The sequence below is a fragment of the Ctenopharyngodon idella genome, chromosome 14 (genome assembly GCF_019924925.1).
Source record: "Ctenopharyngodon idella isolate HZGC_01 chromosome 14, HZGC01, whole genome shotgun sequence".
NCBI classification, from domain to species: Eukaryota; Metazoa; Chordata; class Actinopteri; order Cypriniformes; family Xenocyprididae; genus Ctenopharyngodon; species Ctenopharyngodon idella.
The window spans coordinates 30460761-30478428 of NC_067233.1; the positions used below are offsets into that span (position 1 = coordinate 30460761).

General features: G+C 36.5%; 1 long non-coding RNA gene across 2 annotated transcripts; it reads left to right on the forward strand.

The window, feature by feature from the left end:
• Positions 1–3457: 3457 nt before the first annotated feature.
• On the forward strand, positions 3458–17525 carry LOC127494275 (uncharacterized). Of its 2 annotated transcripts, none has more exons than XR_007924840.1 (5): positions 3458–3712; positions 7324–7449; positions 7815–7890; positions 14217–14296; positions 15135–17525. It is a non-coding gene; the product is annotated as an uncharacterized LOC127494275 (long non-coding RNA). The 2 variants fall into 2 exon arrangements; XR_007924839.1 differs by having other exon boundaries at positions 3460–3712; positions 14485–17525.
• The last annotated feature ends 143 nt before the right edge of the window (positions 17526–17668 follow it).

A 17668-nucleotide genomic window follows, 5' to 3' on the forward strand; every position in this document is an offset into this window, starting at 1 on the left:
GAAAGGATCCAGCAAAGACTTGTACTTAGCATTAAAGCATTTAAGTCAATGGTGAATTGTTTAAAAAGACAAGATATTCAGCTTGACAACAAATTCAAATCCATTATACTTCTCATGTCTACTCCCATACATCCACTTCCAAGCTCATTCGTTCCTCCACCAATTTGTGAAGTCAAAAATAAAACTTAGCATATGCAACAAAGTCACATTCATCTGCCAACCACCAGAAACACAATAGCTATTACTTCCCAACACTGGTAAAAGTAGAATTTCCAAGTTTTAGTAGCAGCGATGAACCCATTGGATTTAAAGAACAATGTGAAGAGTATCTAGACATTCAACCTCTTTCTGATTATGAAATATTAGCTTCTCTTACCAAAGGACTGGTGGGTAGATGAAAAAAAGAAATATTCACATGTTGAAATAGTTTAAAGATGTTTTCTTATGTACATTCTTAGGTTTATGAGGATGTAACAGCTAAACGCCTGATAGAAAGGAAACAAGGGGCACATGAAAGCATAAGAAACTTTTAGAGCCCTTTGTCTGAGATGGAAACCAGATATGCCTGAGCGAAAAATTCTGCAAAATCTTAAGAAATTGTAACCGTCGATTAGCTAGTCTGCTACAAGTTTCAGAACAAAATGTCGGTGAGAACTGGTGCACAATTTGAAAGAGAAGCTGGAAGGTACTGGAGTAATCCCTTATGGAAAAAAAAGTGCACTTATATACTTGGTTACAGTTTATTTTAAGCTGTCTTTGTTACACTGTAATTATACATTTAAGTACTGAGTAATATTAAGTAATTACATGTATAGGGTTAGGATTAGGGTTTGGTTTGGTTTGGTTGCATGTAATTATGCATAATTTATAGTTATTACTATATATTACCAACTTTATTATATAATATTTATTATTATTTAATATATAGTTATTACTATATATTACTAACTGCGTGTAACATATGTAACAATGACACTGTAAAAAGTGTGAATTAAATGTAATGTTTTATTACATTTTTTATATACATGCATTTTACTAAATGCATCTTATATGTAATTGATTTCAAATATATCACAGATCAAGTTCATATTAAATGCAATTAGTTGAACTTAAGAGTGATTTTTTGAACCACTTAAGTGGGACTTTAATACATCTTTATGTACTTTCATAATTGCTTTTAGCATCTTTAAAATATAGTTTAAAGTGTACTGCACAATGTACTGACAAGCAATTAATGTGAACTAAAATATACTTTAATGTCAGTTAACAATACACGTAAGTGTGAATTAAATGTAATGTTTTCGACCACCTAAATGCATATTATTTGTAATTTATTTCAAATATATCAGTTTAAATTGATATTAAATGCAATTAGTTGAACTTTTTAGTGATTTTTTTTAACCACTTAAAGGGGAACTTTAGTACATTTTTATGTACTTTGAAATATTGTAAAAGTACTTTCGAATGTACTGACAAGCAGTTAATGTGAACTAAAATATACTTTAATGTCATTTACATGTACACTGTTATATAATTAAATATATGCAATTTAGTATCTTTAAAATTTTAATTTTAAAAATCTCTTAATTACCTAGTTACAATCAACACAAATGTAAAATTGTAACCCTCTAGATTTATTGAAAAAACCACGTGGAACATGAAAGCACTGCACTGTGCACGTCAACTGTGTAGGAGACTGACATGGAAGAGAAGAGATTGTTGAATAAAGTCATTATTTTTGTTTTGTTTTTGTGCACAAAAAGTATTCTTGTTGACTCATAAAATTAAGGTTGTAGTCAAGTGGACTATTTTAACAATGTCTTTAGTATGTTTCTGGGCCTTGACAGTAATTAAATTGCTGTCTATGGAGGAGTCAGAGAGCTCTTGGATTTCATCAAAAATATCTTAATTTGTGTTCTGAAGATGAACGAAGGTCTTACAGGTTTGGAACGACATGACGGGTGAGTAATTAATGACAGAATTTTCATTTTTGGGTGTAATGGCTTGTAATGTGTGATCAGGGTGAGATGGTTGGGCAACAATTCATGACAAAACTTAATAACATCACCTCATCAGTACAGGGTTGTGATTCCATACAGCTTGGCTTGCACTGTATCTCCAAAAACAAATCCTGAAAAGTGAATAAACTCCAGATAAGCACAAAAATATTACATATTACAAACACATATAGTAATTGAACATCTCACTCTTCAAATGCAAAAAGAAAAGAAAAAAAAATGCATTACAAGCATTATTTCTAGAGGTGGGTGATGTACTGAATATTATAGATGGTTATAGCTAATATCGATTATATGGATTAATGTCTTCAAATGTTACAAGATTGGATCTTTGAATTTCGTTCAGCAAATTTAACTTTAATTAAGTCATTTAGTTTGTTTAAAATGATTTAAAAAGTCAGAGTTAAATTAAAATATTGTATTTTCAGCAGCCAAATTCCTCGAACACATCCACACACACGATCACATTCCCATAAGAAATTATTATTATGCAATCATATAACATGATTAAAGGATTAGTTCACTTTAAAATGAAAATTACCCCATGATTTACTCACCCTCAAGCCACCCTAGGTGTATATGACTTTCTTCGTTCAAACGAATACAATCAGAGTTATATTATTAATCACCCTGATGCTCCCAAGCTTTATAATGGCAGTAACTTATGTGATGTAACTTACGTGATGTGATGCTACTGATATTACACTACGCCATGACATACTACGCTACTTCCTATGTTATACGTCATGTAAGTTGCGCTTTAGACGTAAGTAGAATCCGTATGGCTGGAAGCTAGTTATTTTACTTTATAACATGGTAAATATGGATATTTTTCTTACACAAACGCATCACCTTGCTTCAGAAGGCCCTTATTAACCTGGAGCCGTGTGGAGTACATTCATGATGGATGGATGCACTTTTTTGAGCTTCAAACGGTTTCCGTGCACTGCCATTATAAAGAGCATTAGGGTGTTTATTAATATAACTCTGATTGTATTCGTCCGAAAGAAGAAAGTCATATACACATAGGATGGCTTGAGGGTGAGTAAATCATGGGGTAATTTTCATTTCAAAGTGAATTCATCCTTTAATTAATACATCTCCCGAGACCATATTGCGTCTTCCTACTATCTGCGATTAAACTAAATACACTCTTAATGGCAATAAGAACTGCCATGTTATGGTGGAAACCACACAAATGGCAAGCCTAAAATAAAAAATAAAGAAAGCATATATTGAGATATACTTACTTGACCCATTATTTGTAGTACATAACGTCTCGGCAATCATCCAAACGTCGCTCTTCTTTGTTCTCATCATGTTTGATCAGCAATATTGCCTCACGCATCACGATTACAGAAGCATGGTGGACAGCGTATTTTTCAAACTTTGGTGAAGTAGTGCGTCATTGTTACAGTTCCCGTCATTCCCGGACTCCATTTCCCATGATCCTCCCTGGCCCACACCTGCACTCACTCCTCCACTCAGCATTCACCTGCACCTGATACTCATCATCCACTCATCACCACAGATACTTAAGCACTCGACTCACTTCAGTTCAATGTCCGTTCTCGTTTGGTAAAGGACTGTATTCCCAAGCTAACCTTAAGGACCCTTGTTTTAGATCTCCAACGTCTCCAGCGATCTCCTACGTCTTCCTTGTTTCCTGTCTCCTCCTGTGTTCCTATAGTTTTGTGAGTGTGTGTCTCCCGATCATGTGCATTAATTAATTAGTTGATTCATTTTGTGCATGGTTAAATGTTATTTCAGGTTTTCCATTTCTGTGCAAGTTGAAGTGGTTGTAACTCATCTTTTTGTGTAGTCTGTTAGTTGACAGAACTTGCCTCATTCACCTAACTAAAAGTCAATCATTTTTACAGTGTAGTGTAGTCTGATTAAACTTAAATGTATTTAACTGAATTTGAATGCAAATTAATTTTGTTTAGATTTGTTAAACTTTTGCTTGCAATTAAATGTGTGCTTAAGCAGTTTAGAACAACATAATGATATTGAAAGTATTCTATACAGATGTATACAGTACATTACGATTACATTAAGTACAAAAATAGTACTCCTCTCATAAATGACACTTTATGTCAAAAATTATGTAGATAACTGACACTTGTAGTTGAGTTCATAGAGGAGGAGCTGGTGATGAAAATGTAAACTTTAATTTGTACTGGAGTATACTGTATAAGCATTTAAGTTTAAAAGAAAAATAAATTTCAAGTGCATTAAGGCTTTAAGTACATACTGAAGACTAAACAAATTTAAAATACAATAACAAATGTAATTTCGGACAACACACTAAGTTGAAATTAAAATAAATTATTTTACTTGTGCTTTAGTGTATTAGTCAATATATCAAAATAAGTGTACTTCTTTGAAGCACTAAAAAACATAATGATTTAAAATGTATGTTTAAGAAGTGCACTTAAGTCTGTTAAGAAATATTGTCATAATAAACTTGTGGCTATTGGATTTCCTACAACTGCTCCAGATTCAGAGGAATCAGAGGCTGTATTAGCATTTGGAGTGAATTCGTCGCAAGTGAGAGCATTATTTGTTTGAACACGGACAGCTTCAGCTTTGGACATTATATGGCTATTAACGGACTATATACCAGTGGTGTGCGGTCCATATAAGCTGCGAATGCTCTGCATACCCAAGATGTTCGTGGACTTGGCAATTAGTAATATTAACACTATAAATTACTATTAAATCCTTTGTTTCAGGTGTACCATAAAGCCTACATGATAAAATGTTGGTAATACGTATGTAACTGTCCGTAATTTATTTATTTGACAAACGACGGCAATTTTCTTTAAATCTGCCAGTTACGGAGTCTTCCGGGTAAGCTGATTTACAGCAGCTTTTGCGCCTTTGTGCTTTTGTTATGGAACGTCATCATTGTCCCGCGTTCTCATTGGTTTGCTGGCCTATGGCGAATTCCATGGGCAGGATAAGCTGTGAGCAGATTGCTCGCCCAAGAGGAAAAATGAGCTGCTGCCAGATCTCGATCACCGAAAATCACATTGTCTGAAGTAGCCAGAGGACAGCCAGGATGAGAGACCACGGCGGAACGAGGAGCCATAGTGGAGTCTTGACGCTGACGACACCCAGGGGACGACTGACGGAGATGGAGCCATGGAAGTTGAGCCCTGTGTACAGACGGAGAACAGATGGGACCGGGAGATACCGATGGTCCTGGAGGCTGAGGCAGAGCTGCAGCGACAAGCATCCAAGCTGGAGTCAGAGTGCCTGAGGCAAAGCCGGTGAGACTGAGGACCAAGGCGGAGTCAGAGGGAAGGTGGAGCCTGGTGGAGCCAAAGGGGTGGAGAGACGGAGTGTAGCGGATGGCTCATAAGTCTGTGGCACAGGCAGACATTCAACAGAATGTCCATATCAATTCCTCATAATAATCATATTTAACAGAGGCTCACCCTCAGTGGTGGGATTGTGGTCAGGGTGTTCCTCGATTCCCTCGTATTTCACCAAAACTCCCACAGCGATACACGGTGGAGCTGGCTCACACACCTGGTCAGACTCACATTGGGGCTCGGGCTCTGGGGCGATGGTAGGCTCTGTTTTTGTCTCAGGCTCTGGCTCGTTTATCATGGCAGGCATGAGCTCCCAGTCTGTGGTGGGCTCTGGCTTAATGTCCATGCATTGGGGTGATGACTGGCTGGGTCCACTGGAGGATTTTGGTTAGGCAGGGTTGGGACAAGTATAGCTGGTTGAGAGCAGGCTTTCTCCTCAACAATTAGTGGAGAACCAGCCACACACAGTGTGTAATCGATGTATTCAAATAATGAGCAGTTGTTGTTCCCCACAAGTGACTCAAAGTGACTCTGATAATTCAAGAGTGAAGAAACACAAACGACACCACAGTGTGTAAAACACAACAATACCGGACAATGAATAGAAGGGAAAGAGGAACTTAAATACACAATGTTAATGAACTCAAAGACTAACAGTTGTGATCGTTAATGAATATCCATGACAAACGACTGGCGGGAACAAAGGAACATAGGAAACAGGTAACTAAGCAGACAGAGTAAAAACAAAACCAAAATAGAACAAAACAGAATGTTCATGTGACAATAATAAAGTTAACTTTCCATAACTGTTACACTGGCTACACTGTAAGCATTCTCATTTAATTTTACACACCTATAACTTGAATGTTGTAATTTGCTGTTGCAGTGTTGACAGACTATAGTGGGAACATTCAGGTTTAAACATCATGACAATAATAGGAATTGCTCTTGTTCCTGTTTTTTTTTTTTTTTTTCTTTTCATTAAATGGTCTAGTTTTTGTGTCACACACTTGCTGTGCTAAAGTGTTATAGAAAGGAAGAGAAATCAGTTTATTCAGATTTTTTTCAGATACTCAGATTTCTCAGGACAGCTGTCTGTCTAGTCTGAATCACAACTAGATAACAGGCTAAACAAATTCACTGATGAGACTCAACCCTTCAATCTGGACTGCAATGTGAAAACAACAGACAACTGCAAAATATTAATGAAGAAACAACTTTGAGGTGAAATCCTTATAAATCTAAATAATTCTCAGCCTTCACAGATGTCTGTGTAACCCCTTTGGGTGATTTAGGGGTTAACTCACAGTAAAAGGGACAATGGCTCACTAGAATTTAGATGATTATTTGCAGGAACACTGTAGGCCAAATTAGTCCCAATCAGAAGAAGCAAGGATTAGTAGGAGGCAAAGGCATACATACACACACGATTTAAATGCACTTATTTATATAAAGTAAGACAAAGTAAGTTTTTGGGGTTTGACAGAATACACAAATTGAGTATGTCAATGACATTGTATAAAAGGCGAAAAAACAAAGTAAAAGAAATGAACATTTAAAAGTATATAAATCAACTTTAAATGCAACTCTTAACCAAATAAAACAACCAAAATGAATTGAAGTGGAGACTTTAAATGCAAAAAAAAAATCATTCCTCCAAAATAATTTAAATTATATATGACTCCCTGTATTGTATTTGACCCCCTTCTTTTTCTATATGACCTTATGCCAATATTAACTAAATTTTAGCACTTTAGAGTTCAAACTTGTATATACAACTCAAATACATATACTCAAGTTCAACAAATATAAAGCAATAAACCCAACTATTAGTATGTATGTGGAATCACATATACAAATTTACACCGTAAACATTTATATACAAAATTGTATAAATTCGTATCAGTTCAGTATCAGTAACTCTTAGAATGCACAGTTTAATAATGTCAGTCCAAATAATAACAAATGATATTTTCTTTCCTCAGTTCCTTATGATGAATGATCCAGTGCTCAAGAAGTAATAAATACTACAAACCTTCAAGAACCCAATGAAATATTTTGTTGTAGGCCATGCAATGCAGATGTCTACGACAAAAAGAAAAGACAAAAAGGTCTCTCGTCGTTTCATGGTTTGGTTTGCCATCTTCACACGATTCACATTTGAAGTGTTCGTATCAATGCAGCCCACGAATAGAAGGATCCAGAATCTAGATTCTGAGATAACAAAACTGGCTTGTGCACACACACGGAACGATATTTTAATCAATCCACACTTCACTAAACTCACATACATCTTTACAGCTCTGTACATATTTTTATAACAGTGTATACATTTACTCCATAGAAAACAGAACATTTCTTCTCTCAAAACACATCAGTAAAACATTGAATCACCAAATTTCAACGTGTATACAAAATAGACATTTTAACTCACCGATTCCCTTGTGTATTAATGATATTTCTTATTTTCTTTCAGGTTTTTACCAGATGCAACAATGGCCTACTCCATTAAATTTCAGCGCGACGACGGTCACAAGGATCAAAAGGATAAGGTAAGGTCTTCCAAAAACTACTCAATTTTGTTTCTCAACAAAATATCTACAAAATAACTTGCGTGATTTGTTCTTTGCAGGTGTATTTCCCAATAAAATAGGATAAATCAAGATTTTGCACAGCTTCTAGCTCACGCTTCTGTTCTCGTGGTCTCTCTATATTTCCTCTTTGAGCAGCTTCTCTAGGGGCAGCATCAGCTTGACCTAATTACACTCAATTGGCTGCTCACCTGCACAGCACAGACCAAGAGCTCAAAATAGAATAATAATTTACTGCAATTATTTACATGTTGCCTTATATTATAAACAAACCATATCTAATGTGAAATATTTTGTATTTCATCTTTTGTCTTATTATTTATTATTTTTCTTTACTTGGTTATTTAGTCTAACTGTATTCATAAAACTGACTCAGACGACAACTGTTTTTAAGCCTGGGTTACACCATCCCCCTTAAAACCATGCAAGTCCCTTTGCATGTTGCTAGTGGCAGCATACTCTTTTAATGTAGGAGAACTCAATTGTGAATAATCTTGCAGGGACTCTGAGAAGGCATCGTTCAGGCCCTGAAGAAGGGACTGAACTGTGGTTATCAAAGGATTTCCCAATTTAGGGTAAGTCAAGATTTTGGGTTTCTCTTTTGCCCGAACAGACCTCCTCAACTCATTTTGTGTGTGTGTGTGTGTGTGTGTGTGTACTTCATGTTCGAAGGTGTCTATATCGGTTTTAATATTTTCTGCATCATTTAATTCCTCTCCAGCCGAACTGGACTCTGGCATGGAAGGTTCTCCATTAAAGCTTGGATTTTGTGCTATCAAGGTAGTTGAATGGGTTAAGTCAACAGATTCTTCTCTTTCAGGTTGGACTCCAGGATTCCCAGGTAAGTTTTCCTCAGGATTAACAGGTAAATTTTCAGTAAGCTGACGTTCAGGCGTTTCACTCACTAAGCCTGTTTTCAAGGACTGGGCAATGTCCTTCTTTCCAGGTTGTGTCGCTTTGGAAGTATGAACTGTGAAAGACTCGCTTACAACTTCAGATTGGGGTCTTGTATAATAAACTTCCTCTTATGAATCGGGACTATGTTCTTCAGGATTTTCACCAACCGCTTTACTGCGAGTTTTGCGCTTGGGAACTAAACTTTGTAACTCGAGTTCACTCACATCAGAGGATAGGGTTCTGCAAGGAAGCAACAAGTCACGATGTAAAGTTCAAATGGGTCCTGTTTGAAATTCAGGACATACTTTGTACACAGTTAAATCACCACATTGGTCTACCACCACATAGACTGTTTCCTCCCATTTGTCGGCAAGTTTATTCTTTCCTCTCGATCTGATGCTTCTCACAAGTACCCTGTCACCTTTGTTCAACTCTGATGCTGTCACATGTTTGCCATAATGAGTTTTATTTTTCTCAGCCATCTTTTTGGAATTTTCAGCTGCAATCCGAAAACTATCCTCAAGGCTTGACTTGAGGTTCTTTACATACTGAGAATGTGTCACATCTGCCTTATCTCTGATAGGTAATTCAAATGCTAAATCTACTGGAAGCCTAGGTTGTTACACGAACATTAGCTAATTAGGGCTAAATCCGGTGGTTTCATTTGTGGTGCAGTTATAAGAATGTACGAGTGGTTTTACAAACTCCTTCCAGTAGCTTTTCTTCTTGGCTTCCAGGGTTCCAAGCATAGTTAGTAGAGTTCTGTTGAATCTTTCAACAGGGTTTCCCCTCAGATGGTATGGGTTTGTTCTGACTTTCCACACCCCAGCAATATCACACAATTCTTTGATTAGGTGTGATTCAAAATCAGAGCCTTGATCGCTGTGAAGGCATTCAGGATTGCCATAAAAACATATGAACTGCTCCCACAGACACTCTGCAACAGTCTTAGCTTTCTGGGTCACGGTAGGAATAGCAATGGCGTATTTAGTAAAATGATCAGTTATTACTCCAGTCTGAATTTCAGTAATGACTTCTCTAATACAGGGATCAGCCAATTGTGCCCTTTGGATTTCTGAAGGAGATATATGGGGAATAGTTGGTAGCCCTGCACACTGGTCTTCTTGCAAATAAACATCACGCACTGCAGCTGTCCGCATTGTCAGAGAACTGATGAAAGCAACAGGTAAGTCATGAATACCCAGAACACTGGGTAAGACAACTGTCGCAAATAGCTCTTACTACTTCATTACTGATCTCTTGCACTCCAGCTTCTGCAGTGAGCTGTTCAGCAAAGGTAAGTATTCAGTTTTGCTCATCTTGAGAAGTATTGTCTACAGGGAGTTCCGAATGAGGTCGCTGAGACACCCCGTCGGCATCAACATTTTGCTTTCCGCACCTGTACTGCAGTTTGAAATCGGAAGTAGAGAGCGCTGCTAACCACCTATACCCTGTCGCGTCAAGCTTGGTAGTAGAAAGAATATAAGTTAGGGAGTTGCTATCTGTCACTACCCTAAAGGTGCTGCCATAAAGGAAATTGAGAAATTTCTCTATGCCTGCCCACTTCAACACTAGGAATTCTAGTTTATGGGCGGGCTACTTAGGGTTCTCTAGATAAGCAATAGCCCTTACTTGTCCATCCTGCTCTTGGTATAGAGCGGCACCTAGTCCTGATGTGCTAGCATACATATGCAGGATATATGGTAACTTGGGGTCAGCAAATGCTAATATAGAGGCAGTAGTGAGTTCCTCAATGATTTGATCAAATGCCTTTTGACAAGCAGTTGTCCACCTACTGTTGAAGAAATCCTTTGGATTTTGATAATAACCATTGTTTTGTTTTTTTTGACTTGATGCCCTGACGAGTAGGGGGATATCCTGAAGTTAAGTCATTTAAGAGCTTGACTTTTTTGGAAAAATCTTTGACAAAGTGATGGTAATAACTAAAGAATCCTAGGAAGGACCAAAGTTCTTTCAAATTCCTAGGAACCGGCCAGGTTTTGAGAGCTGTTACTTTGTTTGGGTCTGTTTGCACTCCCTTGTCAGACACTATGTGTCCAATATACCTGACTGAGGTCTGTGCAAAGATGCATTTTTCTGGGGCAAGTTTCAAGCCGTATTCCTCACTCTCAACCTCAAGCAAATGATCTAAAGAGTGAATTTGTTGGTCCCAAGATTTCTGTTGTAGAAAGACTGTGTGATGGTGTTGACTTCTGAACCAGTGTCGAGCAAACAGTCACACGTCATTCCTGCTATGTCTACTTGGGCGGTGCATCTAGCCCCACTTAGTCCTCTGGGTAAAACTGACTGTCGTGTTCCTATTGCTTCTAGTTTAACCATGGCTTGGGTTTGCCATACTGCAAATCCCATTTGTTCTGGCGCTTCATGAGTTGCTCTCTCTTTTCTGCTACTAACATGGTATTTGGATCTTTTGAACAGGATCTGGCAATATGCCCATCCTTTCCACATCTAAAGTAGTAACACAGTTTAGGTCTAGCTGGCTGCGATTTGTCTTTGTCTTTTCCCTTGGGACAATTTGTGCTCTGCTTATTCACGGGTTTGACAGCACTCATCTTAGGATTTGATTTGTCTTTGGACTGCTTTGTGGTTAGTACTGCAAGCTGCTTTTGGAGCTCTGTTATTTGACTTGGTAACTGAGCAGTACTGCAACTGAGTCACATCGTCTCCATTAGCAGTTTGAGACTGTATTACAACACACTGCTTAGAACTTCCCAAGTTTTGTTTCATCCGTGCACTTTTTGAAGCATGTTTGCTCTCCTCTATACGTAACATTGTCATTAGCTCAGCAAAGAACAGAGGTAATCCTTTTTCTGCTGCATCCTCTGCAAAACTGTTTAGGCAGATGCTTGTTAATTTTTGAGCTAAGCACTCAATCACGTCACATAGTGGTTTGTAATATCATGTGCAAAAGTATATAAATAAGTAAATAAGCAGACAGCTTTTCACCTGGGTTCAGAAATTTGGCGAATTATTCATCACCATCCTTGATGGGTGCAAAAGCAGAATCAAGAAGCTGAATGCAAGCTGAAGGCGATGCTGTGGGACTAAGGGATTTTACAATGTCTGCCACCGGGGACAGGAGACCCTCACAGACTCTGCAAAAATCAGAGACCATTGGGTCTTGGAAGAGAAGTTCAGTGCTGGCGACTTCAATGGGTGGATGGGGAGTTCGCCCAGAGAAAGCACGGAGTGGCGATGGTGAGTTCCCAGATATCGCAAAGTCACTAGTGTGTACAAGATGCTCTACCACAACTTTTTGCACTACAGGTGGGTTTAAGTCACTGACAGTGAGTGATGGGGATTCTGCGCTTGTGGCTGCGGACACTGGCGGAACATTGTGATATGCAGCATTTGTTGGTGCCTGAGACTGCTTAAGAGTGAAATCAGTTTGGGGAGTGTCATCAGCTTCAACAAGGGCGGGCTCAGGATATGGCTTTGGCACAACCGTCTCATGAATATGAACTAACATGCCCTTCAAAAATCCTCAAAAATTTGTGGTGGGTTTGCACCGCCAGTCCCAAGTTGAATTCAACTATTAAAGAATTCTTTGACTCTAAGCTAGTATAATTTACTGGGATGATTCTATTAATTGACCCATACTGTTTCACAAAGTCTAATATTTCCTCATCCATTTCAGTTCCAGTTATGCCACTAATTAAAATAGCGTTTGGGACTGTCACGTATTATTTCTCTACAACCTCCATTTTGTTCTGTTTGTTATTCTTTTGCTTCACTATTTCTACGATCGTTGAAAACAGATCGTACGTCATCTGAAGTCTTCATAAGAGGCTGGATCCAAACTGAAGCAGATGTACACTCTAGTCACCTCGGGACAGTGGCTAAAGAGATGCGTCTTTAATCTAGATTTAAACTGGGAGATTGAGTCTGTGCCCCAAACATTATCAGTAAGGCTATTCCAGAGTTTAGAAGCTAAATGTGTAAATGCTCTCCCTCCTTTAGTGGACTTAGATATCCTAGGTTAAAATTAAGTGAGTTTTTCCTTAAAACAAGCAAAATAATCTGCCAATGGGGTAAGCAAAATAATATTGTTTTTGGTTTGAAATTTTGCTTACCCCATTGGCAGATTATTTTGCTTGTTTGAAGGAAAAACGCACTTAATTTTGACTTATTTTTTCTGAAAACAAGACAGTTTTTACTTGTCTAGAAAATGTTTCTTGATTGAAGAATTTTTATATATTTGGACTAGAAACAAGACAAAAACTCTAAGTAAGAAAAGCATTTTTGCAGTGTGTGTGTGTGATGTTTATTTTGCATCCTGGCTGGCTCGCCACAAATGAGTGTAACCCCGTCAGGCGATTTAGGGGTTAGCTCACAGTAAAAGGGACGATGACTCACTATTTAGATGATTATTTGTCACTATTTAAAAGGGACAATGACTCACGATTTAGATGATTAATTGTAGGAACACTGTAGGCCAGATTAATACCAATCAGAAGACGCAAGGATTCGTAAAAGGCAAGGCACACACACACATACGTATATGATTTAAATGCACTTATTTATAAGGTAAGATAGTTTTTGGGGTTTGACAGAATACATAAATTGAGTATGTCAATGATACTGTATGAAAGGCAAAAACAAAGCAAAAGAAATATAAATTTAAAAGTATATAAATCAACTTTAAATTCAACGAAATAAAATAACCAAAATGAACTGAAATGGAGACTTTAAATATAAAAAAAAATCCTTCCTCCAAAATAAATTCAATTGTATATAACTCAAATGTTCAATTCTAGGTTTGAGCCCCCTTCTTTTTCTATATGATGACCTTATGCCAATATTAACTTAATTTTAGCACTTTAGAGTTCAAACTTATATACACAACTCAAATATGTATACTCAAGTACAACAAATATAAAGCAATAAACCCAAATATTAGTATCTATGTGGAATCACATATACAAGTTTACACTGTAAACGTGCAAAAAATAAACAAAATTGTATGAATGCGTATCAGTTCAGTATCAGTAACTCTTAGAATGTACAGTTCAATAATGTCAGTCCAAATAATAATGAATGATATTTTCTTTCCTCAGTTCCTTGTAATGAATGATCCAGTGCTCAAAAGTAGTAAATACTCCAAACCTTCAAGAACCCAATAAAATATTTTGTTGGAGGCGATGCAATGCAGATGTCTACGAAGACAAAAAGATAAGCGTCTCTCATCGTTTCACACGATGCACATTTGAACCGTGTATACATTTACTCTATACAAAACGGGAACATCTTTTTCTCTGAAAACACATAAATACATCATTGAATCACCACATTTCAACGTGTATACAAAAATAGACATTTTAACTCACCGATTCCCTTGTGTATTAATGATATTTCTTATTTTCTTTCAGGTTTTTACTGGATGACGTAACAATGGCCTACTCCATTGGATGTCAGCGCGACAATGGTCACACAGATCAACAGAATAAAGGTAAGTTCTTCCAAAAACTACTAAATTTTGTTTCTCAACAAAATATCTACAAAATAACTTAATACTTAATAACGCTATTTGTTCCTCGCAGGTGTATTTCCTAATAAAATCTAATAAATCAAGATTTTGCACAGCTTCTAGCTCACGCTTCTCTTCTCGTGCTCTCTCTATCTTTCCTCTTCAAGCAGCTTCTCTAGGGGGTGAAGTCAGCTTGACCTAATTACACTCAATTGGCTGCTCACCTGCGTAGCACAGACCAAGAGCTTAAAATGGAATAATGATTTACTGCAATTATTTACATGTTGCCTTATTTTATAAACAAACCATATTTAATGTGAAATATTTTGTATCCCATCTTTTATCTTATTATTTATTATTTTTCTTTACATTCCTTGGTTATTTAGTCTAACCGTTTTCATAAAACGGACTCAGACTACAAATGTTTTTGAGCCTGGGTTACATATGGCTCAATGCTGTGACTGTTCAAGGAGAATCATCTCTCACTCCTGCAGTGTCACATTTCTGTCCTTGTATAACTCACTCAGTTCAGATACTTAAGTATTACCATGTGTCAAAGCCAGGATATCAGTTAAACGCACTGCAGTGACCCTCACGTACTTATGTTAGCATAACTTATTTTAAAGGTGCGTCATATTAGCGAAATTTCAGTGACATATTGTATGCAAAAAATATCCATTGTCCATTGTCAATAGCATAGTGATGTATAAAGCACAGCTCACAAATTAAAACCAAGCAGCTTTGTTGGTCTGCACAGCGACTTCATGTGACTAACTTGAGTGTTACGGCCCTGAGTGTTCTTTTTATATTCGTCCACTAGGTGGTGTTGTTCCGTGGTTTTGCCTCTCTTCCAGAGCGAGTGTCAGGTACATGTGTGGAGTGTTACCTGTGATTGGAGTTTGGGTTTAAAAGATGGAGATTCAGAGAGCAGTGGTGTTGTCTGGACTAGGCTGCCTTTCATCTTCCCTCTCCAGCCTGGATTGTTTTATTTTTGTTTCTTTCTTTATACTTATACTTTATTTTTGTATTATTTTGATTTATTCTTGATTAAATGTTTATTTGTTAAACTTTTCTGTGTGGCCTCCCCTTTTTGGTAATGTTACTTCACTTAGAGCCAGGTGGTTGTAACACAAGCGACATCTGCATTTGCAACTTTTCCGTCCTCACATGAAATTCCCATTTGCACTGATTCCTATTGGAATGACTAAAATAATGATGTTAAAGGGTCAAAGTTTCGTAATAAGGTTCATTCATAAATCCTCCAAATCACTAGGTTTGCCAGGATGCTGAAGCTTCATGTCTTGACCTAAATAATAATAATAATAATGTAGTATAAGCATTCTATGATCATAATGAAGAAAGGGTTAAATAATAAAAAGATTTGCCATTGGCAGTGCTTTATTATTATTATTATTATTATTATTATTTAATAAAAAAAAAAAAATGCAAATAGCTATTTATGCCTATATTGTCTATTAGTACAAAGCTATTACGTGGTCATGTGACAAGGAAATCATACAGAAAAATGACATCACAGATGGGATAGTTATGACAAGAGCTGTGTCCCAAATTACATACTATACACTATGCAGTCTGATGATAGCCTTCCCCCTACATAATTAAAGCTGTGACAGTTGAGGTCATGAAGTGTTCAACATTCTACACTTTGTTTTTTTTCTTTTTTTTCTTTGATTAATTAAGTGCATCATCCGAGAATTTGAAGGGCACTTTTTCTTTTTGGAATTGTGAACACAGTAATCACGCTATTTACACTACAAAATGGCATATAGTAGTAATGCACAAATACGCAATTTGGAACACACCTAGGGTCAGTTTTTTGATCACACAGCAACAGATTACAGTTGTCATGTATTTGAGTCTTTAATTAGGTTATGTTCACACACAGTTTGGTTATTTACAGAAGTGACAACCGCATTTTTGTAACTGATCTCACACTCATACATTTTTAGAACTCACAACCAGGGCTGGCTATACATGGGCAGGTAACACCCGTGAGCTGTAACACCCAAACTAAAATATATAAGATTTGCATTAGAATAACTTTCCCCGATTTAACTTGAGATAGGCTAACTGAAATATTCAAGTTGTCACTTCACATTTTCAGTTGACTAAAGGTTGACTAAACACTTTAAGTTGAAACAATTTTTTACAGTTTACAGAATGCAATTTGACTTCTTCATTTTCAGAACAAAATGAATACATTTTAACTTACAATGTTACAAAATAAAAGGAACATCAAATTAAGATGTGTAATCAAGAAAAAAAAAAATAGACAAAATTACAAAAATAAAGATGAATTTTTGTTTGAGAGGCATCTGATTCTTACCATATAGCGTACCAATAGTAATAAAATAATTTTATATACAATTTAATAATATGGATATAATAGATTTAAAGCACCTTGAATATTGCAGAGAAACATTGCTTTAACCGGAGCAACACCATGAGCATGGATGCTGCGTATAGGCTAATTCTGTCATGTGAGACCACATTTATTTGAATTAAAGCCATTTTTCTCAACAAGAAGTGTTTCAAACTAATTTTTGCAACATTTGAAGTATCAATATAGAATTTATGCACTAAAGGGGAAAAGATTGTGTTAAAACTTGATCCTAGTCCCAGACAAAAACTCAGTGCCATAGTTTTGTCTCAAGATGCACACCAGTAATGTTTTTTTTTGTTTGTTTGTTTGTTTTTCCCTTTTTTTTTTTTCTAAGGCACATTTATTAAAGCTACTTAAATGTCCCAGTTTAACTAAAGCCCAATCCTGGCTCAATCTAAGCCCTGTCTAACCAGGCCCTTGAGTCAAGCAGTAAATAAATAAACAGAAACTTACTGAAAATAGTTCAATAAAAAACAAAAATATATGTGTGTGTGTGTGTTATAATCAAAAACATGAATATAAAGATTAGATTTCTAGGAACATTGTCCATGTCCAGTAGTGCTTCTCATAGCTGCAGCTATGATTGCACCGAAAAAGGCTGGCTCAAGAGTTTATGCATATTTAGATCAGAAAATGGTATGAATTATGAGTCTATACTGCACAGTATTCAGTTTTAGTGAGCCAGTATTCCATTCTGAAAACGCTTAAAGGCTTTAGTGCCATCTAGTGGAAACCATGCCATTAAAATACTTTTTAAAATATAAAAAGTGCAGCATTTAAAAACTGCATTAAAGTAAATATATATATATTGCAACTCCATTATATGAGTACATAAAAGTAATAATTCTACATTTAAATCTACTTCTCAAAATAAATAGGAATAAAAACAAGCACTTTTTTCTTGCAGCTGAAGAGTGAAAAAATCACTCGTAACAGAGGCAGCATTTAGG